The sequence below is a fragment of the Dipodomys spectabilis genome, unplaced genomic scaffold, assembly GCF_019054845.1.
Source record: "Dipodomys spectabilis isolate Male_0828 unplaced genomic scaffold, ASM1905484v1 ptg000200l, whole genome shotgun sequence".
NCBI lineage: Eukaryota > Metazoa > Chordata > Mammalia > Rodentia > Heteromyidae > Dipodomys > Dipodomys spectabilis.
In genome coordinates, this window is record NW_024870877.1 from 52,146 (window position 1) to 71,150 (window position 19,005).

Here is a 19,005-nt window from a genome sequence, read left to right on the forward strand (position 1 = left end):
TCATTTGGGACATTTTAAGCTGCACAAGTTTAGAAGTAGCTCTTGAGCAAAGCTTACTTTGAATCCCTTAGCTCCACAAATCTAACTCAGTTGGACAAATAAGTACTTGAAAAAGCCATCACCTTTGGACCTAGCTATAAAGGCTTCAATGTATGATCAAGTTTAAAATGAAAAAGACTTAAAATAGTCATTGACAAAAAAGGTTGAAATGTGAGCAATCGATTAAACAATATACATTTTTTCCCCACTCTACACAGAATTTTAGGGAAATAAGATCAATAGCATTGCTAGGAACAATAAGGTTTCCTTTTTACAAATAGGCAACGAAAGATATATGCCTATATTAAGATTGCATCATTAACTACTTAAATTTACAAGATACTACATGCTTCAGCAGCACATCTACCCAAATTGCAACAATACAGAGAATTACATGGCACTTCCACAAGGATGATATGGAAATTTGTGAAGTATTCTTCAGATTCAAGAAATGAAAAACAGTTATTAAAAAGTTGATTACAAAGATACAAGTGAAAGAATACATTTAGTTCATAGAATTAAAAGTTTGTCTTCAGTGTATTAACTCTTCATCTTAGAAAGGCCTTTACATAGCATAACCTTTACAAAACATTTGAAATTAGATAACATTGTCATTTTATCCCAAAGAAATAAAATACTATAAGGACCTAGGAAAAACGGAATCTTAAACTGTTTCTATATGGAATGCAATCTGAAAGGACACATTTATTAATGAACCTATATATTATAAATCAATGTAGAATTCAAAGTATTATATTTGGAGAGAATGAAATAGATTTTGGACATTATACAAACAGAATACAGACTATTTTAAAATAAACTTTTTCAGACAAGTACCAGAAATATCTTTAGTTTCTTTACTACTCATTTCAACAGGTAAGTTAAACTTATTTCTGATTTTAAAAAATCACAAACTCTGCAGAAATCATTATAGATATATACAAACAAGTCTTGAATACATTTTGATATCAAAGTCAGGCAATTCACTTGGAAGAATACCATGGAATCCATGAATTTTTATAGTAAGATATTGTTGTTACTTTGTATTGTGAGAATATTTTGGAAGGACACAAAGATGGACCATCATTTTTGAAATTTAAGAAACTTAACCGAACCATTACAACATATGAGAACAATTTGAACAGCCTTTCACAACTTCAAAGATGTAGTGATACATATTATGCTTTTTGCAATATCAAATGCAGTTTCTTCCAAGTTGTTCTTCAGACCTGGTTTGATAAAATGGTTCAACAGAAGGCAATCCAGCATATTTTTTCTACCTCTATTCCCAGCAGCAAGATGCAAGGGGGTCAAGAGGCATTTAGTTTGGACATTGGTATCTGCAACATGATGAAGTAAAAAAGAAGCAATTCTGGTATTATTCCATGTATAAGCACTGTGCAGGGGTGTCTGGCCATCGGCAATTATTTCATGAATATCTGCCTCGAGCCACCAACTCATGGACAAGGTCTAAGTGTCCATTGTAGGCTTGCCAATCAAGTGGGGTATACTCATCCTCATTCCTAATATTCACATGAGTGGCCTTTTTGGAAAGTAGTGTCTACACTGTAGTAAGCTGAGTATTTTCGGCAGCCCAAAGAAGAAATTTGCTTGGATCCTTCTCCATCTTTTTTCTTGCAAATGATACCATTCCTCACTTTTTCATCTTGTTCCTTGTCTTCATCAGAATTGCCTAACCAGTGACTTTGAATACCACTGGGAATGAGGTGCCTATGTATTTCCCCAATAATTCACATTGGTTGAACTGGTCAGAAAAATCCAATGAATTTTCTGCTTCTGTTTTTTCACCATGATTTGTTTTCTCTTTTTCCATGTTTTCTATTCTAAATTATTCTCACTGGTGAATAGGGAATTGATAGAGAAAAGAGAAAGATTTTCCTCTATATTCAAAGTTATAGGCTGAAAATGATGACCAGTGGTGTCTTCATGTGCAGCTTATTCTAGGAATGAGAAAATAGGAAATAATGCTTTCTATGAAAATGATTGGGATAATGGCAGAGCAGAAAGTGAAATCATGCAAGCAAAAATATAAAAGCAAAATAAATTAAGATAATTATGGAGCAATCATATTATCTATGAGAATCATGAAAAAGAGAGAGGAAGAGAAAGATGTACAATGACCTAGCTAGCCACATGCCTCTGATCAATTTATAGAGGAAACAATTTTATTTTTAAAAAAGAGATGGAAATAGAATTTATGTATTTACTTGAAATTAGTAAATACATTTTAGTAGCCTACCCAAAGATACATAGCTTTGACTAAATTACAGACAAAAATATAAATCCTTGACAATTCTAGTAACAGATCTGACAAATCAGTTAAATCACACTTTTCCTGTACAATGAACGAATGTGTCTATTCTAGAAAAGCAGCTAGAGAAGGAAGGCCGATTGTATCTGTAACAAAACTTTGTGGAAAATGGTATTGAGGATTACTTACTGGTGATCCACTTGCACTGGAAGCATGATTCTGAACTATTGCTTGCTGATTCTGAATTATTGCTTTAATCATTATATTCTCCAGGAAGAAAAAGTGAGATTTAATTGATAGCAAAGAACTACTAATACATTTTGACTTCTCATTAAGCACCTTCAATCATCAAAATCACATGAAGACCATAGACAGGCCTACTTATTTTAGATGAAAATGTGTGTCTTTACAAAAACAAGAAATTTAAGTAGTCATACAAAGGACTTCTATTTTATTACTGCGTTATACTTTTTCCTAATGTTGGGCAACAATAAATAATGGACCTATTAGAAAGCTCTTATACCTCATATGTTCAATAGTGAGTCCTCTTATATTATATCATGGTATTTTTTGTTTATGGCCTTAAGAAGAAATTTACTACCATGAATTTCTGACAGGACAATATCATCACTATACATCTTGTTTCTATACACTCAGTTTTAAATTACTATCTAAGTATGTGCATTAATAACTATAGAGGAAAAAGAAGCCACACTGGTGGCTTTTGTTTTTAATCCTAGCTAATAAGAAAGATGAAATCTGAGGATTGTGGTTTGAAACCAGAAAAAGCAGGGGAAAAAAAAGCCATTAAATTCTGATTTGAAAGTAACCAGCAAAAGCTAGAAATGGAGCTGTGGGAAAGCAGTAAAATGCTAGCCTTGAGAAAACTAAAACAAAAAAGTAACAAATTCTGGGACAGAGCCAGGCCCTGAATTCAAGCCTTAGTATTAGAACTAAACAAATTAATTAATTAATTAAAATAAATTAAGTGGTCATTTGTGGAGAGGCAAGTACAATGAAACATGCATGGTGACTAGATTGTGTACTTTTTTAATAAGGAAAACTATCATTTGTACTAATCACTAATATTTTATTTGAACTTTTTTGTATGATAAACTCTGAATGTATATGTGTGTGTACATGTGCGCACATGTGTGTATATGTATATGTGCGCGTGTGCTGATGCAATGTTGTTTGCCAATGTGGACAGGGTGAGGTTGAAAAGAGCTGTGTTGCAATGTTTTTATTTATCAGCTTTCTGTCATGTCATTTTATTGGAACCACCCTTCTGTACATATATATGTCAAATAATGTCATCATAATCAAAATATTTACAACATTAAGTTAGATAAAAGAGATCACTTTCAATTCCTTTTATATGGTAGGTAGGAAGATACAGAAATAATTAGGTAGTAAGTTATTTCTGTAAGATGACTGTCAGTACAAAATATGTATTTGACCTCTTAAATTGGTCATACTTTTAACATATACGCATTGAGTGTGTTTGGCCAACTTGACCAAACAGGTATTACTCTCTGGTTAATCCTATGAAACACAAAGTGGATAAACTCTTTCCGGATTTCTATTGAAAACAACTTTCTTCGTAAGATCATATCTATTCTCACTAAGATAATCTACCCTGTATTTATTAGGTTTGAATATCCCATCATATTGACTGAAAATCAGTATTGTGGATATGCTTGTTAGATATACCTTTCAAAAACAAACAAACAAAAAGCATGTGTCACCTCCAGATTGTGGATGCATTTGAAGTTGTTTTGTACCTGCAATGAGGTCTTCACTAATGTTTCTTTTATGGGAGTAACTATCACAACATTAACAAATAAGGCTTTTCGAATCTTTTCCAATATAAATAACATCCCAGAGTGAGTCTTGTAATTTCTGAAGACCCTTTGAATATTTTAGTATTATTTAAGTTCATTGACTATAGAGCAAAAATCATTTCTGAAATAAATATTGTTAAAATCTGAAAATGTAAGTGGGTATATAGGATTTGTGCATCATTTTATGAAAAACCAGTTCTTATGAAACTAAATAAAATAGAATAAAAGGATGTAAGTGACTTGGGTAAGCTAACTATTATTATAACTTGGTTTTCTATTAACATAGTCCTTTGAATAGATGATTCAGTTAAATTATTTCATTTGTGTCACTGCACTTCTTATTTTTAGAATCTTTGTAGTTATAAGAGTGAATTTGTGGTATAAATAAGGGTCTTTTAAAATGGATTAAGCTTGTCTTTTGTGTCCTACTCCTAAGAAAATGAGTTATTTTCAAGCTTTAATAGTTTATAATTTAATCTTCAGTATCATAAGGCATTAAAAATGCAATAGAATTGATGTCTTTTCTTCATAAAAGAAAGGCAAATCCATTTCCTAACAAATGGGGCGATGTCATTCTTTCTGATGGAGGCATAGAATTCCATTTTGTATATATAACACATTTTCTTGATCCATTCATCTACTGAGGGGCATCTGTTTTGGTTCCATATCTTAGCTACCGTAAATAATGCGGCAATAAACATAGTTGTGCTGGTAGCTTTATAGTGGTCTGGTTTGTGATCATTTGGGTAAATGCCCAAAAGTGGGATTGCTGGGTCATAGGGGAGCTCTAGGTGGAGTCTTTTGAGGAACCTCCATACTACTTTCCAAAGTGGTTGAACAAGTTTACACTTACACAACAACGTAGTAAATATCCCGTGTGTCTACATCCCCTCCAGCATCTGTTGTTATTAGAGTTCTTGATTATATCCACTCTAACTGGGGTGAGGTGGTATCTCAATGTTGTTTTGATTTGCATTTCTTTTATGGCTAGGGAGGTTGAGCATTTCTTCATGTGTCTATTGGTCATCCTTCTTTCCTCTTCAGAGAAGTTAATAGTCTAGGAAATTTGTTTAACAGGATCCTAGCAAATAACTTACCAAACATGCAAAAAGATAGACCTATTCAGATACAAGAATCTGTTATAACTCCAAGTAGACCAGACCATAACAGGACATCCCACCATCACATTATAATCAGCACAAGATAAATTCGGACCAAGGAAAAGGTCCATAAAATTGTCAAAAAGAAAAGAACAATCACCTATAAAGGGAAACCAATGAGAATCGCCTCAGATTTCTCGGCAGAGACAATTAAAGCCAGAAGAGCCTGGAATGATGTATGCCATGCCCTAAAGACAAACAACTATCTAGAAAGAATACTGTACAAGCTAAACTCTCCTTCATAACCGAAGGTCAAATAGAAACCTTCCATAGCAAAGAAAATTGAAACAATATATCTCCACCCATCCAGCCCTACAAAAGATACTTAAAGATGACCTACACCTAGAAAACCAACAAGACCACAATAAAGGCTAAGAGCACACCAAAATTGAGAATCCAAGAACCATAGGAAGAACCCAGTTGTCTCAGCCCACAAGAAGGTGTTATCCACCTGCCATTTTATCAAAGGCAGGAACTCCCAAATAGCTCAGAGTCCTATCTCAATATTAATGGGATTAACTCTCTAATTAAGCGACATAAACTGTCTAATTGGGTTAAAAAGCAAGATCTTTCTATCTGCTGCCTTCAGGAGTCACACATTGCTAATAAAAACAAACACATTTTGAATGTGAAAAACTGGAACAAAATCTACCAAGCAAATAGCCCCCATAAACAGGCAGGAATTACTATCCTAATAGCAGATAAATTAGACTTCATATTAAAATTACTTAGAAGAGATAAAAAGTTCACTACATACAAATTAAGGGAACTCTCCTTATGGAGGAAATTACAATTCTAAATCTGTATTCGCCAAGCAACGGAGCAGCCAAATATATCCAAGAAACACTACTTTCCCTCAAATCTCATATAGATCCAAAGACACTAATTGTTTTGGGACTTTAACACACCACTATCCCCACTGGATCGATCAACTTGGCAAAAACTCAACAGAGAAACCGCAGACCTACACAACTGCATAGATCAACTAGATTTAACAGACATCTACTGAGTATTTCACCCAGCAATATCAGAATACACGTTCATCTCAGCAGCCAATGGAACATTTTCCAAAATAGACCACATTTTAGCTCACAAAGCATACTTGTCCAAATTTAGAAACATTGAAGTAATACCTTGCATTCTCTCACACCAAAAGGGAATCAAATTAGAACTCAACACCAAAAGACACCAAAGAAAGTCCTGTAACACATGGAAGCTGAAAAACACTGTTGAACCACCAGTGGGTCATGGAAGCGATTAGAAACGAAATTCAAGTGTTCATGACATTCATCACAAAGGAGCTCACAAACTGCCAGCTCCTCTGGGATAAAGCAAAGGCAGTACTCAGAGGCAAGTTTATATGTCTGAGTTTCTACATCAATAAATTGGAGAGATCTGAAACCAACAATTTAATGAGACAGCTAAGCCTCCTTGAAAAAGAGCAGCAAGATAAAGCTCAATCTAGTAGATGGAAAGAAATACTTAAAATTAAATCAAAATTAAATGAATTAGAATCCAAAAAATCCATAGAAAGAATCAACAATACAAAGAGATAGTTCTTTGAAAAAATTTACAAAATAGACACACCTTTAGCTAATCTTATTAGAAAAAAAGAGAACATACCAAATAAATAAACTTAGAGATGAGAATGGAAACACCGGAGAAACAATCAAGATTCATAACATTATAGGGGAATACTTCTCAAAACTTTATGCTAATAAGTTTGAGAACTTGGCAGACTTCACCTTTTCCTAGCAAATATCGACATGCCGAAACTAAACCAAGATGAGTTAAACCATCTTAACAGGCCCATATCCAGCATTGAAATAGAAACAGCAATAAGAGACCTCCCATCACAGAAAAGCCCAGGACCAGACGTTTTATAGCAGAATTATACAAGGCCTTCATAGCCGATCTCACACCAATACTCCTTCAACACTTCAATTAAATTGAAAGAGAAAGTTCACTACCGAATTAATTCTATGAAGCCTTAATTACCCTCATCCCCAAACCATGCAGGGAATCATCAAAGAAAGATAATTATAGACCCATATCATTGATGAACATTGATGCAAAACTTCTCAACAAAATTTGGCCAATCAACCACAATAATTCATCTAATAAAATCATACCCCACTATCAAACAAGATTCATTTCAGGGATGCAAACCTGGTTCAATATAAGAAAAACAATATAATTCATCACATCAACAAGAGCAAGGATAAGAATCACATGGTTATCTCAATAGATTCAGAAAAAGCATTTGACAAGATCCAACACCCCATTATGAGGAAGGTTCTGAGAAAATTAGGAATCCATGGAACATTCCTCAATACAATAAAGGCTTTATATGACAAACCTACAGCCAGCCTTGTACTCAATGCTGAAAAACTAAAGCCATTTCCTCTAAACTCAGGAATGATACAAGGATGTCCACTCTCTCCACTTCTCTTCAATCTAGTATTAGAATGCCTAGCTACAGCAATAAGACAAGAGGGAAACATAAAGGGGATGCAAATAGGGAAAGAAGAAGTAAAACTCTTCCTCTTTGCAGATGACATGATCTTGTATTTAAAGAATCCCACAGACTTCACTCCCAAATTACTGAAAGTGATTCAAAACTTTGGCAAAGTAGCAGGGTATAAAATAAACACTCAAAAATCAATGGCTTTTATATATGCCAATAATAAGAAAAGTGTAGCTGAAATTAAGAAAGCAACTCCATTTGTATAGACCCACCAAAAATAAAATACCGAGGAATTTACTTAACCAAAGAAGTGAAAGACCTCTATGATGAAAACTTTAAAAACCTGAAAAAGGAAATCAACACAGAACTTTAAAAATGGCCAAAAATCCCATGATCCTGGATTGGAAAGATCAACATTGTGAAAATGGAAATACTTCCCAAGGCTATCTACAAATTCAATGCAATACCTATCAATATTCCAACCTCATTCTTCAAGGAAATGGAAAAGGCCATCCCAAAATTTATATGAACAATAAAAACCCTGAATAACAAAAACAATACTTAACAGAAAGAAAATGCTGGAGGAATATCAATACCAAATTTCAAACTCTACTACAAAGCCATAGTAATCAAAATATCTTGGTACCGCACAAGAACAGACCTCAGGACCAATGGAATAAAATGGAAAACCCAGAAAGACCTATAACCATGTAATCTTCGTTAAGGGAGCTAAAAAAAAAAAAAAGAATGGAAGAAAGTCAGCCTCTTCAGTAAATGGTGCTGGCAAAATTGGTTAACTACTGTAGAAAAATAACGCTAGATCCTTTTGTATCACCCTGAACCAGAATCAACTCCTAATGGATCAAAGACCTCGGATTCAAAGCAGACACTCTGAAAACATTACTGGATGGAATAGGAGAAACCCTAGGTTTCCATGGCACAGGCAAAAATTTTCTTGATATCTTTTTAAACCAATTGTATTCACAAGTTGGAGAGTCTTTAATTCTTGCTTAGGTCTTGGAGTCTATAATTTTTAACCTTTCGTTTCTAACATTAATGATAGGTCAGACTGCATTTTTTGCGTATATGAAAGGTAAAATATTTATCTGGGTTCAAATGTGATTTTTATATCAGTCTTCCTTTAATAGCATTTTAAAGTTGTAAATTTCTCTCAAAATGTTGGGTATCAAAAGCAATCAAAATACGTCTAATGGTAATCAACTTAGGTGAGCTACAATGTGGAAATGATTGGTCCATAAGCCCTGCAGTCTGTTTCCAGCAGGAATTGGGCAGGTCATTCTTTCAGTAAGACTGAGTTAACCAGAGATGGCGTCCCCAGGCAGTGCAGTGTTGAGTCATGGGTAAAATACGATTTTTACTATTTTGAGCTAGAAATCAAGAACGTTATAGTTTAGCAGTTCCTTTCACAAGGGAGGTGTAAATTGATTATGACCGTGGAGTTTTCATATTACAGTTACCTATTTTCTAACAAAGTGAAATATTATTAGAGTCTACAAAATAATTCTGGGTAATTTTCCTAGAATTAGTAGACTAACTGCTGGTATTTTAGTCATAAAATAGAATGAAGTTATTTGATCAGTGGGAGATGGACCTTAGGCTAACACTTACCATGTGTGCAATGTTGTACTAGTAATTCCAACTCTAAAGACTTCAATATCATTATCTGAGAGTTCAAAATGGAAATAGTTACACTTTATGGAATTATTGTGAGGATTAAATTAGATATCATAGGTTAAGTACTTGGAAAAAAATCAATTAGCTTTTGGCACATTCTACCTGTTATTTTATCATGTAATGAATTCTAATATTTTACTGAGATTTTATATTGTGTATCTTTATGATGTGCAATGTGATGTATTGATATTCGTTGTATTGGTCACTTTTCTGTCACTATGAGGAAAATAACTGCAAAGAAAATTTCTGAGGAGGAAACTATTATATTTAGTCAAGGTTTAAGAGAACACAATTTAAGAACAGATGTCTCCATTGTTTTTAATTTTATTTTTTATTAACTTAAACAGTTGTACAAGGGAATTTCCATTCAACAAATCAGTTTTAAGTACAATGGATCTTTATATAACTTCCCCTCACCCTTCCAAATTTCACCCCCACTTTAATGTTTTTCTAGTTTCATTCTATCGGCATTGAATAGTATGCCTTCATTCTCTTCCTCCATCACACTCTTTATTCCTTCCTTTTGACTTCCCCTCACATCTTCCAAGTGATAGTTTCCTAGTATTGATTTTGTGGGATTAAAAGTTCAATTTTATAAGAAATTACACCTTTTAAATACCCCTCTGCAAATAGCATGCTTTGGTTAATATTGTTGTGTAAACTTGTATAAAGTTTTAGCTTCCAAATATGAGACAGAACATGGCTCCCTTGTGTGTCTGGCTCTGACTTAGTTAACTTAACATATTTTTAGATATATCCATTTATTTGCAAATAATTTAACAGTCTTCATAATGGATGGGTACAATCCAGTTATGTATATGTACCATAATTTCTCCAAGCATCCCTCCACCAAAGGGCATCTGGGCTGTGTCTATAACTTGGCTATGGTGAATAGTGTAGCAGTGAACATGCTTCTGAAAGTGATTTCATTGTAACCTTTTGGAAGAATTCATCACTATCTTTCTGGGAGCAATCCTCTAGACAGTTTTCCAGAATAAGCACATGCCTTCCTTCAACTCCATCACAACGTTTTTCAAGTCCTCAAAAACACACTACTCCTTACAGGTCTCAATAAGCTAAAACACACTGTGCCCATATTCTTTCAATATATTTTTTCATAATTGTACATATAATTTAGTGAGAACCTTCTATGCAATCCTAATGTGAGAATGCGGGACATGACAAGAGAGTAAAAGTAAGAAATATGCAATTTAAGTTATCATCATATTGAAATCTTTTTCAGCTCTAACTCATAGCCTCACATACTATTATTTTAATCTTTATTTGATTACTTCATCTATCACCTAAATTATAACAGGTGATTTAAATACAAAGGCAAAAATGTGTGCTTTGATTTTGACACTAATGTGTGAGGATGCACAATATGTGAAAATAGATGGATTGGAATTAATAGCTATTATCTATTTTGTTAATGTAGAGATGGTTTTCCCAAACGGATTCTCACAATTCACATTCCATTCAACAACAAGAAACGTGTGACAATTCCCTTTGTTTTGATCCTTATTAACTTTATTTTCCTTTTTGTTTTATAATGAAGGATGATTTCATAAATTTCTGTAGATACAAAAATGTGATAATATATTTCTACATGTATGCATTGATATATACGTACACACATATATTACACAGGTTATAATGATCATTTATAACTGCTGTAATGGTACAATTTAATAAGTTATTAAAAACATCGATGGCTCATGCCTGGATTCCGGAGGCTGAGATCTGACGACCATGGTTTAAAACCATCCTGGGCAGGAAAGTCCGTGAGTCTCTTATGTCCAAACAACCAACCGAAAATCAGAATTGGAACTGTGGCTCAAAGTAGTAGAGTGGTAGCCTTGAGAGAAAAAGTTCAGGGACATCATCCAGTTTCTTAGTTCAAGAAATAAAATCTACCCCAAAAAAATCTATTTAATTTGCACCTGTTAAGTAGAGTATTTCCATTGTCCAACTGAACATCCATGTTCATTTGCAGTGTAACTTTGTTTTGTCTGAAGTACCACAAAACATTATCACTTAAGTAGAAAGCATTGCAACGTGGGTTCATTCTATCTGTCTCATGGACTTTTCTCCACTCACATATTAAAATGTTACAATTTATTTAAAATCATAACTTTTTAATACCCATAATAGATTTTGAATTGAGTGTCTTGTGCCCCTAAATGGTCTTCTTACCACTTTGTCATGTCCTCAGCCCTAAATTATCCTGATTATTTTTCATATAGAATTTGGCTTCCTACTTCTGTATGATCTTGGGCTCAGCCCACTTTATGTTATTCTTCCTGAAATTTATAATAACAGGTGAATGGCATTGTGTACAGATATTTCTGTCCAGTCTGGGCTTTAACCACTATCCTCACAACAGTTCACACTCCCATGTACTCAGGATTTTCATAAGCTTGTCGTAGCTTTTTTTTTTTAATCATTGCATTTCCTGCAGGTTCTTGAGTACTGAATTAATTTGTGTTTTCTTGGGTTGTTTTGTTTAATTTGAATGTATGTGTTGAGTTTTTCCTCACTTTTCCTTTTGTTTCTTTCACTCAAGTTCTTATCTAAAATTCTGAGAAACCAATTCTTCTTTCTCAAGATAGTCAAGGTGAACATTATTTATTCCAAAGCAATTTTAGTAATATTTAAACACCTTCATATCTATGAATGGTATACAAATGCTAAATGCTGAGAAGGGCCTTTTTATTTTCACAGCAGTCCTTAGCATACACAAACAGATCATGAAATAGATGAAGATAATATAACTACAGATGCTGGCCAGGAGGAGAAAAACCTATTATTAATTGTTTGACAGAGGCTTCCCTTCTGGAGAAAGAAATATGCTGCTTGATGCAGGATTACACAAAATCATATTGCTAGGAGGATCCTAAATGATAATCTAAAACTACAGAGTTGTGAGAGATGAATTGACTTCCTGAATAATATACTTTTGGGTCAACTAAAAGCAGGCTTCCAAAAAGAGAGTAGATTTTAGAGAAACATGACGAATTTTATGTAAATAGGTCCTTACCTGATTTTGCTAATTTGTGAAGTAATACAGGGAAATAAAGTACAGCAAGGTAAAAAAATAAAGAACTTCCTTAAGATAGTGTTCTAGCACAAAACTGGTGCTATCTTCATCTCAAATGGGCAGAGTAAGCCAGAAAAACACTAGAAAAATGGCAAATCCGGGTATCTCAATTCCCAATCTTGATAATCAGGGTTCAGAACAGATAATGAATAATCCAGAAGAGAGTTCCCAAATAGCTCTACAAACACTGCTGGCAAACATGATAAATGAGAAGTTTGACAACTTACAAAGGACTCTGTATGAGCGTGATAGGGAGAGAGAGGAAGCACCCCAAAAGTCTATACCGGAATATCATAAGCGTGAGGAAGCTACTCAAAAACTGATACAGGATTTGCATGAACAACTTGAAAATACTCAAAGAGAAAGGGAGGAATGGCTTGAGCAGGCTGAGAACACTCAAAGAGAAGTGCAGGAATCCCACGAACGGGAGGAAAGAGAGCTGCAGAAATCCCACAAACGGGAGGAAGCTAATCAAAGAGTAATACAGCAATTGAAAGACCAGGTAGAGAACACACAAAGATCACTAAAGGCATTCATGGAATCCATTAACAAAGAGCTGAAGGAAGTCAGGGAGACCACAAAGGGAATGCTGAATGGAACCCAACAGAAGGAATGGGAGTCCAAAGAAACCATAACCAATCAACTAAGTGATTTGAGAACAAACACTGAACACCAAATTAAGGAAGTAAAGAAATTCATACAAGACCTAAAACAGAGCTTCAACAAAGAACTTGAAGCCATCAAAGCTGACCAATTAGAAGGAAAAGAGATAAAAAACAAAGTAGAGAGTCTTGACAGCAGGTTAGATCATGCAGAAGATCGAATCTCAGGGATTGAAGACAGCCTAGATATTACAGAGAAAGAACATACAACCATCCAAGATAAGTCTAAGAAATATGATAGAACTATCCAAAACCTGGAAGACACCATCAGAAGGCCTAATCTAAGGATAATGGGTGTACAGGAGCACCTAGAAACAGAAGTTAATGGTCTAGGAAATTTGTTTAACAGGATCCTAGCAGAGAACTTCCCAAACATGCAAAAAGATAGGCTTATTCAGATACAAGAAGCCTTTAGAACCCCAAATAGACCAGACCAGAATAGGACATCCCACCGTCACATTATAATCCACACAGGATCAACTCAGACCAAGGAAAAGATCCTTAAAGCTGTCAAGGAGAAAAGATTAATCACCTATAAAGGGAAACGAATTAGAATCACCTCAGATTTCTCAGCAGAAACAATCAAAGCAAGAAGAGCCTGGAATGATGTATGCCATGACCTAAAAACAAAAAACCATCAACCAAGAATACTGTACCCAGCTAAACTCTCCTTCATAACTGAAGGCCAAATAAAAACCTTCCATAGCAAAGAAAAATTGAAGCAATACTTCTCCACCAAACCAGCCCTACAAAAGATTCTTAAAGATGTCCTACACATAGAAAACCAACAAGACCACAATAAAGGCCAAGAAACTGCACCCAAACTGAGAATCCAAGAACCATAGGAAGAACCCAGTTTTTGCAGCCCCCAAGAAGGTGGATAACATGGAAGGAACTCCCAAATACTTCTCAGTCCTTTCTCTTAACGTTAACGGACTGAACTCTCCAATTAAGCGACATAGACTATCTAGTTGGATTAAAAAAAAAGACCCTTCTACTGCTGCCTGCAGGAGTCACATCTTGCCAATAAAAACAAACACATTTTCAATGTTAAAATCTGGAACAAAATCTACCAAGCAAATGGCCCCCATAAACAGGCGGGAGTTGCAATCCTAATAGATAAAATAGACTTCAAATTTAAATTCGTGAGAAGAGATAAAGAAGGTCGCTACATACTAATTAAAGGATCTCTCCCTCAGGAGGATATTAAAATTCTAAATATCTATTCGCCAAACAATGGAGCACAGAAATTTATCAAAGAAACACTACTTTCCCTCAAATCCCATATAGATCCAAAGGCATTAATTGTTGGGGATTTTAACACACCACTCTCCACACTAGATAGATCAACTCGGCAAAAACTCAGCAGAGAAACCGCAGATCTAAATAGCTGCATAGACCAACTAGACTTAACAGACATCTACCGAACATTTCACCCAGCAGCATCAGAATACACGTTTTTCTCAGCAGCACATGGAACGTTTTCTAAAATAGACCTCATTTTAGGCCACAAAGCAAACTTGTCTAAATTCAGAAACATTGAAGTTATACCTTGCATTCTCTCTCACCACAGGGATTAAAATTAGAACTCAACACCAAAAGCCACCAAAGAAAGTCCGGTATCACATGGAGGCTGAACAACACACTGCTGAACCATGAGTGGGTCATGGAAGAGATTAGAAAGGAAATTCAAATGTTCATGCTATTCAACAAAAATGAACACACAAACTACCAGCTCCTCTGGGACACAGCAAAGGCAGTACTCAGAGGCAAGTTTATAGCTCTGACCTCCTACATCAACAAATTGGAAAGATCTGAAACTAACAATTTAATGACACATCTAAACCTCCTTGAAAAAGAGCAGCAAGATAAACCTCAATCCAGTAGATGGAAAGAGATAATCAAAATTAAATCAGAATTAAATGAATTAGAATCCAAAAAAACTATAGAAAGAATAAACAAAACAAGGAGTTGGTTCTTCGAAAAAATTAACAAAATTGACAGACCCTTAGAAAATCTTATCAGAAAAAGAAGAGAACACACCCAAATTAATAAACTCAGAGATGAGAATGGAAACATCACCATGGAAACAACCAAGATTCAGAACACTATAAGGGAATGCTTCTCAAAACTTTATGCTAATAAGTTTGAGAACTTGACAGAAATGGACCTTTTCCTAGCAAATATTGACATGCCAAAACTAAACCAAGATGAGCTAAACTATCTTAACAGGCCCATATCAAGCATTGAAATAGAAACAGCAATAAGAGACCTCCAAGCTAAGAAAAGTCCAGGACCAGATGGTTTTACAGCGGAATTTTACAAGGCCTTCAAAGCAGAGCTCACACCAATTCTCCTCCAACTCTTCAATGAAATTGAAAGAGAAAGCTCACTACCGAACACATTCTATGAAGCCATCATAACCCTCATCCTAAAACTAGGCAGGGACTCATCAAAGAAAGAGAACTATAGACCCATTTCTTTGATGAACATTGATGCAAAACTTCTCAACAAAATTTTGGCCAATCGACTTCAACAATTCATCCAAAAAATCATACACCACGATCAAACAGGATTCATTTCAGGGATGCAACCTGGTTCCATATACACAAATCAATTAATATTATTCATCACATCAACAGGAGCAAGAATAAGAACCAAATGATTATCTCAATAGATGCAGAAAAAGCGTTTGACAAGATCCAACACCCCTTTATGATGAAGGTTTTGGAAAAATTAGGAATCCATGGAACATTCCTCAATACAATAAAGGCTGTATATGACAAACCTACAGCCAGCATTATACTCAATGGTGAAAAACTAAAGCCATTTCCTCTTAACTCAGGAACAAGACAAGGATGCCCACTCTCTCCACTTCTCTTCAATCTAGTATTAGAATGCCTAGCTACAGCAATAAGACAAAATGCAGACATAAAGTGGATTCAAATAGGGAGAGTAGAAGTAAAACTCTCCCTCTTTGCAGATGACATGATCTTGTATTTAAAGAATCCCACAGACTCCACTCCCAAATTACTCAAGCTGATTCAAAACTTTGGCAAAGTAGCAGGGTATAAAATTAACCCCCCAAAATCAATGGCTTTTCTCTATGCCAACAATGAGAAAAGTGTGGCTGAAATTAGGAAAGCAACTCCATTTGTAATAGCCCTACAAAAAATAAAATACCTAGGAATTAACTAAAGAAGTGAAGGACCTCTATGATGAAAACTTTAAAATCTTGAAAAAGGAAATCAACACAGAACTTAAAAAATGGCAAAACGACCCATGCTCCTGGATTGGAAAGATTAACATCGTGAAAATGGCAATACTTCCCAAGGCTATCTTCAAATTCAACACAATACCTATCAAAATTCCACCCTCATTCTTCAAGGAAATAGAAGAGGCAATCCAAAAATTCATATGGAACAATAAAAGACCCCGAATAGCAAAAACGCTCCTCAACGGAAAGAACACTGCTGGAGGAATATCAACACCAAATCTCAAACTCTACTATAAAGTCATAGTAATCAAAACAGCTTGGTATTCGCATAAGAACAGACCTCAGGACCAATGGAATAGAATTGAAAATCGAGAAATGAACCTACAGACATATAGCCATCTAATCTTCGATAAGGGAGCTAAAACAATAGTATGGAAGACAGACAGCCTCTTCATTAAATGGTGCTGGCAAAATTGGTTAACTACATGCAGAAAACTAAAGCTAGATCCTTATATATCACCCTGTACCACAATCAACTCCAAATGGATCAAAGGCCTTGAACTCAAAGCAGACACCCTGAAAACATTACAGGATGGAGTAGGAGAAACCCTAGGTCTCCTTGGCTCAGGCTGAAATTTTCTGAATAGAGACCCGGAAACACAGCAAATCAAAGAAAGGTTGGACAAATGGGATTGCATAAAGTTGCAGAGCTTCTGCAGGGCAAATGACATACTAGCAAGATCAACGGAAAGCCCACGGATTGGGAGAAGATCTTTACTAGCCATACAACGGACAAGGGTCTCATATCTAAAATATACTTGGAACTCAAAAAATTAACCCCCCAACAACAAATCCTCAAAGAAACAACTGCCCAATAAATAAGTGGGCGAAAGACTTAAAGAGAAACTTCTCTGAAGAAGAAAGAAGGATGGCCAATAGACCCATGGAGAAATGTTCAACATCCCTAGCCATAAAAGAAATGCAAATCAAAACAACATTGAGATACCACCTCACTCCAGTTAGAATGGCAAAAATCAAGAACTCTAACAACAACAGATGCTGGAGGGGATGTGGACAGAAAGGAACCTTACTTCATCGTTGGTGGGAATGTAAACTTGTTCAACCACTTTGGAAAGCAGTATGGAGGTTCCTCAAAAGGCTTCACATAGAACTCCCCTATGACCCAGCAATTCCACTTTGGGGCATTTACTCTAATGTTTACAAACAAGACCACACTAAAGCTACCAGCACAACTATGTTTATTGCAGCAGTATTTACCATAGCTAAGATATGGAACCAACCCAGAAGCCCGTCAGTAGATGAATGGATCAAGAAAATGTGGTATATATACACAATGGAATTCTATGCCTCCATCAGAAAGAATGACATTGCCCCATTTGTTAGGAAATGGAAAGGCTTGGAAAAAATTATATTAAGTGAAGTAAGCCAGGCCCAAAGAAACATAGGTCCCATGGTTTCCCTTATTTGCAATATCTAGTATATGTATGAGTCAAGCGGAAAAGGTCAGATAATGTGATGTTAGGAAAATGAAACCTTAGATATGTATTTTAATGTTTTTTTCTTTCATGCATGTGTTTCTAACGCATTTATAAGATTATTTCTTTGTTGCTTTGTATGTCCCTCCCCCACAGTGTAACCCCCACTTTCACTATATTTGATGTCAGTATAACTTGTGGAGGAGATGGGGAAAAACAAGTCATTTAAGGATTCAAGTGGACCTGTTGCAACAATGAGAAGTACAAAATGTCAGGTCAAAAACGAGCTTTAAAATGTCGTTGTGGGGGGGAAGGGGGGGAAGGATTGGGTGGTGGGAGGGGGGAGGCTGGGAAGGGAGGTGAAGGGTAAACAAAGGAGGAGGCTGCAATGCTTGGTAAGAAATGTACGCATTATCCTGCCCATGTAATTGTAACCCCTTTGTACAGTATGTTCTGAAATAAAATTAAATTAAATTAAAAAAATAATAAAGAACTTCACATTGAAATACTCATTTGTGTTTGTCTATGTGTGCATGCATGTGCAAGTACACACACGCACATGTGCATATGCTCATGCATGCATTCATCATTCTGGAGGCTTGATAGTGCCTGGGCACTATTCCTAAATTTCTGTGCCCAAGGATAGTGTTCTACCACTTGAGCCTCTGCTCTACTTCTGGTTTTTTTGGAGATAATGGCATGTATTTTCATGATTGGACTGGCTTGGAACAGAGGTCTTCAGATCACAGCCTCCTGAGTAGCTAGATAACCTGATTCAGCCTCTGAATAGCTAGTTAAAATTCTGCCTGTCCTCTATGTTTCACTGCTCTTTTATTCTTTTCCTGAGGTAATCACAAGTCTAAGACATATATATTTCTAATGGCTTTAAAAATACTGTTACTGCTTGGCACAAGTGGCTCCCATCTGTACTCTTTAACTAGTTACGAGGCTTGAGAACAGAACCCAGGCCAAAAGTTTAGTGGACTTCCTTCTCAATCTATAGCTGGGTGAATTGGATCATTTCCACTATCCTGCATTATCTTCAGGCTAAGT

General features: G+C 35.4%; 1 pseudogene; it reads left to right on the top strand.

Moving 5' to 3' along the window:
• Positions 1 to 385: 385 nt before the first annotated feature.
• Positions 386 to 485, top strand: LOC122121996 (annotated as a pseudogene).
• Positions 486 to 19,005: the final 18,520 nt, after the last annotated feature.